Source organism: Aulonocara sp. 'chitande type north' Nkhata Bay, linkage group LG14 (genome assembly GCF_057382095.1).
Source record: "Aulonocara sp. 'chitande type north' Nkhata Bay isolate Kocher_YH1m ecotype deep benthic linkage group LG14, A_spYH_male_GT1.1, whole genome shotgun sequence".
Taxonomy (NCBI): Eukaryota; Metazoa; Chordata; class Actinopteri; order Cichliformes; family Cichlidae; genus Aulonocara; species Aulonocara sp. 'chitande type north' Nkhata Bay.
In genome coordinates, this window is record NC_141357.1 from 5686239 (window position 1) to 5693045 (window position 6807).

At 39.8% G+C, this 6807-nt stretch overlaps 1 long non-coding RNA gene across 5 annotated transcripts; it reads right to left on the reverse strand.

Moving 5' to 3' along the window:
• Positions 1–599: 599 nt before the first annotated feature.
• Positions 600–5870, reverse strand: LOC147313933 (uncharacterized). Of its 5 annotated transcripts, none has more exons than XR_015124827.1 (7): positions 5559–5870; positions 3900–4081; positions 3373–3773; positions 2931–3019; positions 2570–2675; positions 2343–2464; positions 600–1177 (listed from the first exon to the last, which is right to left on the reverse strand). It is a non-coding gene; the product is annotated as an uncharacterized LOC147313933 (long non-coding RNA). The 5 variants fall into 5 exon arrangements; XR_015124825.1 differs by having other exon boundaries at positions 2931–3014; positions 5559–5869; XR_015124826.1 differs by having other exon boundaries at positions 2570–3019; positions 3373–3801.
• Between the last annotated feature and the right edge of the window lie 937 nt (positions 5871–6807).

Sequence of the window (6807 nt, forward strand, 5' to 3'; positions counted from 1 at the left end):
TATTATTACATGCTGTGAACATAAGTAGCTTTGATCACAGTTTATGTTGTAAAAGAGAAGGAATATTGAAAAAAAGATCAACATTGTGATATTATTTGTTCCAAACTGACCAGAAACATGCTTGTCAGACTCTCACAGCAAAGGATTAGACTCACTGTGCATGACGGCTCAGGCCAATGATGTCTGTTAGATTGTCAGTTGTTGTGCTTCTGTACAGTTAGGGTCACGTCTCTATTTCAGAATAATTAATATGCGGAAAACACTAAAAGTTGATTGTCTTCCAATATTCTAGCATAATTAAAAAACTTTGACTTTGTAAGTACATATTATTAGTCCTAATGCCAGTATGATTCTTCATAACTCCTGCTTTGAAATACTGAACTTTAAAATTTACTTGATGAAAGATAATTTACAGTGGCACTCTGTCAGGATAATTCTGACTATAAGGTCACTCTATTAATCTGAATCCTTCTGAAATGTGCTGTGAATGAATGCTGATGCAACTCACTGTGGGAAAGCTGTTAATAAAATGAATCTCACATGCAACACATTCACAGAGGAAGAGGACACAAAGGGAGGACATGCAGAGGCTGTGTTAAAGTCAGAAATCCAAATCTTTAGTCAAAAACAGGCGGCGGTTACAAACAGGAAGACAAGCAGTCCATCAAACAGTCTACAGGGTCAAACATACAGAGAATTCAAACAGCAGTAAAAAAAATAACTGGACACTGAAAAACTTAAAGCAATGTGAGACACAATAAAAGGAAGCAGCGCAGTATATTCACTGAATTATCATCAATTACAAAAGAGAAAAAGAGAATAGGAGAAAAACAATGATTTCTACGAAAATAAACCTTGATGGAAACATACAGAATGTAAACTGTGTGAGTTTGGTGAACTTTGTTAGTAACAAATGAGAAAAAAAGAGAGAGACAAAAACTCAGTATTCGTTACATTACATTACATTAGAAAGCATCTAAACATTCTGGTCGTGGATTTTTACAGTCTTAGTTCCGCTCGCTGTCATCATTATAATCATCATGATCAATGGCGAGGTCCTGAGGTGGGTGGGGCTGTCTCTGGTGCTGTCACCATGAAGGAACAGCATCTGGCACGTGTTGCTGAAACATCTCAGTACACTGGTGTAGTTTCCTCTCCAGCTGTTTGACATTTGACACTTCAACATTAAGGGGAAGAAGAAGAAATAGTGTTAGGTCAGGTGACCATATGGTTTCTAAAGTAACTGACAGGGAGTAACCAGGCCGTTAGAAATGGATGGCAGAAGTGGCGCAGCTGCCCCTCTGTTGGTCTTCCTTGGTCTCTTGTATTCTGGGGGCCTCTGGATGTCTGGAATTTTGATCTCCTCCATACCTGCTTCATGCCCTGGTGGACGGGGCTGTGGCTCCCCACACCGTCTAGCACATAGGTGTCAAACTCTGGCCTGCAGCCTAATTACATTTGGCCCGCAAAGCCATACCAAATTACTATTAGAGCTGACCTCTAATAGCTAATATATATAGTTTAGTATTAAGCTTTGCTTGTTCCATATTCAGTTTTTCAGCAAAACTTGTTTGAGTCTATAAGAAAAGATTCATTCTCATGAATGGAGGAAGATTTTTTTTTTTATATTAATGTTAGCCCACGACTTTGTTCCAGTTTTGAATTTTGGCCCACTGTGTATTTGAGTTTGACACCCCTGCTCTAGCAGATCATTACATGAAGGAACCTTTTAAAAAGCACGTCCATGCTCACAGGTGTACACACGGGTGCTCACACACACAAACTACACCCTTTTTGGCTCCTACCTCAAAGCACACTCTGCGCTGTCGATATTATGTGGTGCACAATAATGTTTAATATTTAGTATTTACTGTTATATTCACATATATCATCGTGATGTTGTTTATTGTATTGCTCTCTTTTTCTTCTGCTGTTTTTCTTTTTTCTTTCTCAACAGGTGATCTAGGTTATTGTATTGTATGTATTTTTTTTTGTCTGCTTATTTAGTTGTTTTTTGTTTTTTTGCTCTTTATTCCCGTCCCTCTTCTCCGCTGTTTTTCCCCCTCTTCCTTTCTCCCTTTTCTTTTCCTCATTCAAGTCTGTCCTGTATCTAGCAAGTGAAAATAAAAAATAAATAAAATAAACAATAAAAGGTATACCAAATAGACCATTACGGCAAGGCTGGGATGGTCAATTTGGTAAAGTAAATCCGTTGGGCATCTTTCTTCGCCTTTAGAGAATAATTCTGATGGCAAAAGAACCAAACGGGACAGGCAGAAAAAAAAAAGAAAAAAGAAAAGAAATGGATGGCATGTGTTTAGAGGTACTGTAGCTGTACTTACCAAAAGCAGAAGCACACAGATGACAGATCAGATGCTGAATGTTGCAGGAACATGCTCATGTGTGGTGGTCATTCAGTGCTGCTCCGGCAGGTTAGACAGTCCAAGACTGATATCCTGCCCATCTGAGAGTTTGAAAACACACATGCAAAGATTTATTTTGTATTACAGTCAAAGTTGGATGTTCATTTTTGTCCTTTAAAAATGTTTGTGTATTTGAAAGCACTAACATTTAAGGATGACTTGGATCGTCTCCTTTAAAGGGGAGACAAGTGTATCCACTGATCCACGTCACTTTACCTGGATGATGACTCCTCTCCCCCTCACTCAGAAACACTCCAAATATAACCAAGCAAATAAATAATATTGAAGATTTACTTACATCATTACAAAAACATCAAAAACATCTCCCTTTGATTCTATTTCTCCATTCCTGCTGAACATCAGGCAACAAATATCTCAATAAATCACAGTAAAATGTAAAGCACATGTTTTCTCTGCTTTGTCTAACCTCTGCAGAGCCTCTGTCAAGAAAAACACATCTGTAAGCATAAAACAAATATACATTTCATAACACGTCACTGGACAAACCTCGGTCAGTTGATTTCCTCTGTGCAGTGTAGACGAGCATCACCACCGTCTCTCCACACTGTCACCATCTGTGAGCACAAACTGCTGCTCTGCCAGCATGTAGGAAATCACATATCACACACACAGGGGTGAAGAAACATTAGAGCTCAACTTTATACTTTAGATCTAAACAGATCAAACTAGTTCTTAGCTTCAACAATCAGTGAACAGACAAACAATGATACCATACTGATTCTGTATGAATACAATATGGTATTTTCAATACAGGTGTCAAATTAATTTATTAAAACTAATACAGATATATGTATATCTTTTTTTTGATAAATTAGTTTGCTAAATTATAAGAATATATATATATATTTTTTCATTTAACAATTGCAACTGAAAGAAATTAAATATTGAACAAAAATATTTTGTCACATTCATGCACACATGTGGGTACCATTTAATCACACTTCTTCCTGAGCTTTGCTTCATCACAAGACCAAAGGTGGCATCCCGTGTCACGGTCATATCATCATCCAGAAGAAACATTTGAAGAAACATCATGGAGAAGAAACATTTACGTGCCTCCTGGTTTTGTTTTCTGATCCTGCAAAAAGACTGAGGACAACAAAGCCCAGAGAACACGAGATACACAACATCCAACATTCAGACTCAACAGCCTCCATAAATGAAGAGCACCAGGTTGGTTCAGTTATAGTAGATATGAGCATACTTCACATTACTGGGTATGAATAATAATCAAGAGACAAACTTTAAAGATGCAGAGCATGATGTCCCATCATCAGACTGTAAACAAATATCCACCAGGCTTCTTCGCTGGCAAAATTGATGATTCTCCTATCAGGGATCAGTAGAGTGTATTAACCTGAGGTATAAGCAGCAGTCACTGAAATATTACTGTTTCAGATAAGAAATCTAGCACATAAAAGGGAGGGTGGGAGGGATCTCTGCAAACTGACTTACCTCTGCAAGTGTGAAGCTCAACAAAAATCTGACTCTCCAGTCACAGACAAACAAAAAACTCCAGCTGGGAGATAGAAAACGCTGTCTGGGTCTTGCTGGATGTTGCTGGTCAGAGTCCACACATTAGCAGAGTGCTTCTTGGTTCCACTGACCCATATGGACAGTGACTGTGGAGAACTGTTCTGGAAAACAGAAAAGAGAATTAAAATAACAAAAAGCCAAAGAGGATTTCCACAAAGACTCTCTTGGAATCAGCAATCAAAAAATCACTGGTTCATATTTCAATTAAATATGAACAGGTTCCTTAAATGTACGTTCAGATCTGATTTAATTTAATTTCCTTCACACAGCACATTCGTCCAGGCTGACAGGTAAACATAGAATTAATCTCAGGTAAGATGACTCATAGTAGATATTCAGTAAGAAAGATTGCTAGCTCTAATATTATTACCACACAATCCAAGGACACACCAACAGCTCAGATTTCTAGAACTATTTAAACAAATGTCTTCTGAATATTCAATTCAGGTTCACAGTGGGAGGGTGGGGGGTGTCGTGGAATTTTTTTAATAAAGTCTGCAACACAGAAAGAGCTGTGATCAAGCTATTTATTACTGCGCACAGGAGAGCAAACACACATCAAACATCACAGTTCAGTCATGTCAGCTCTGCCACTTCACGTGTCTCGCTATGAAACCTAACAGATCAATGGTTATGCTGTTTTGTGCCCTTGGCGTTATCAGCACCTGTAAAGGGAGTTGTTTTCTCAAACTGCTGAAGTAAGTTCATCTAGTTTTAGAAACTTTCACTGAACAGTCTATAACAGTGTCACAACTAAGCATATGCATAAGTACTTAAATACTTTAAATGAGAATAACAGAAAATTTCTATTACAGGAGCTAGAGCCTGTCCCAGTAGTCATAGGTAGAGCACACCTGGACAGGTCACCAGTCTGTCAGAGGACTAACACAGATGCAGCCTGACTCAATCCTAAATGTTCAGCACACAGAGACCCAGAGGTGCCGTTTAAAGTTTAGTGTTAACTTGAGTCACTGATCATTTGCAGTATTACAGAGTCTGGCAGTCTTTGCATGATGTCCACGTCACTGTACGTTTCTAGCTGACTCTCAGGTGTGACAGGTGTGCCAGCAGGAAAGAGTAATAATAGCCTGCATCCTGAGGTTTTTCATGCAGGATTAAAGGAGCCAGGCTTTATTCACACAGCTAGGATTGTATTTTACACTGACCCTGGGTCAGTATAAGTATCATACAGTTTAAACGAAGCACTGAAACTTGCACATATTTATTACAGATGCACTGAAGCTAATCGAGATATTTGCTGTCAGTCTGTGGCTGCGACTAAACACTTTACTGGAAACTTTATTAACTAGTAACTTCATCAGTCATGACAGAAACTAATATTTCTGTGCTAACATCGTTTAAAATGTAACAGCTTTACTCCAATATAAGCTAACGTTTACACCGTAACTTTAAGCTAGCACCATAAAGACGGTAAAACACGTAATAACATCTACAAATGCATCTTAAAGCTGTTATATTAGCACTCGGTGTATTACTAACATAACCACATTAACATTATTGACACTCGCTGACTTTTAATAGTCATTCTATAAATGCTGTCCGTTTAAATGGTATTACCTGTAAACACTGCTGTATCCACCGGATTGCAGCCAGAGTGGATTCTGGAGTCTTCCCACGCTCCTGTTAGTGATCCTCCATCTGGATGGATGATAACAACCTTCTGAACAATCTAGCAGGGACTGATTTGTGCTAATAACGCCCATTGTATGGACTGATAACAGCCGAAGCGGGTGAATAAAGTCACCCAGTCGCTAGCTGTGCCATTACCCAGCATACACCAGCACAATATTAGGCACAGCACCACCATAGACATTTTCAGTGGTTTTGAATGCAGGACATGGTTATCTTACCTTGTAAAATGCATGACAATAAAACATCTAACCACCATAAAATGGTATTGTGTGTGTATGTATGTGCATGTGTGTGTGTGTGTGTGTGATAGAGAGAGAGAGAAAGAGAGAGAAGGGGGGGGGGGGGGGGGGGGAGAGATCAAAGGCGTGCGTTTATGTTTTTTCTTGATCAAGAGTGTGCCTCCTCTCTCTTATTGGATGTATGGTATAGCATGTTTATTCAGGTGCACCTTTGAAGTCTATGAGAATACTTTGCAGCCTGGTCTGAGTGGTCATTTCTGCACAGACACAATGAAAGCGTGCACTCAGTTTAGAGGAGGCTGTTGCTGCAGTTTTGCACTCTCCACAAGGAGTGGAGATACTTCTGACAGCGAAGAAGAATTTTTGCCAGGCACCGAGGAGCTTTGCAGCTCATGTGAGGAGGAGGAGAAGGAGAAGGAGGAAGAAGAGCAGGAGGAAGAGACAAGACTGGAGGATGGCCAGTGGAGATCTAAAAATGGAGAAATCATGTGGCAACCCACACACGAAGAGGTCCTGCCATTTTTTCCTCCCCCCATTTTAACCCCAGGACCAACCCATTATGCAATTTGTATAGGATCAGCAGCCCTGTGAGAACTTTCCATCTTTTTTTTGCAGAGGACATTATGCAGCTAATCCTGCATTTCACCAACCTGCAGGGGCAACAGGTCAGTAAAAGACTGGAAGGACATAGATGAGGAGTTGCAGGCTTACATGGGGCTTGTGATGCTGGCTGGCCTGTACAGGTCTCAACATGAAATGACAACAAGCCTGTGAAATGGGGAGACAGGGCTCTTCTGTTTCCTGCTACCATGTCAAAAAAAAAAAGATTTGAGCAAATTAATCGGGCAGTAAGATTCGATGATTGTCTCTCCCGTCCAGGTCGCTACAGGGGGGGACAAGGCTGTGGTTTCCTACATCCCCAAGCAAAGAAAAAA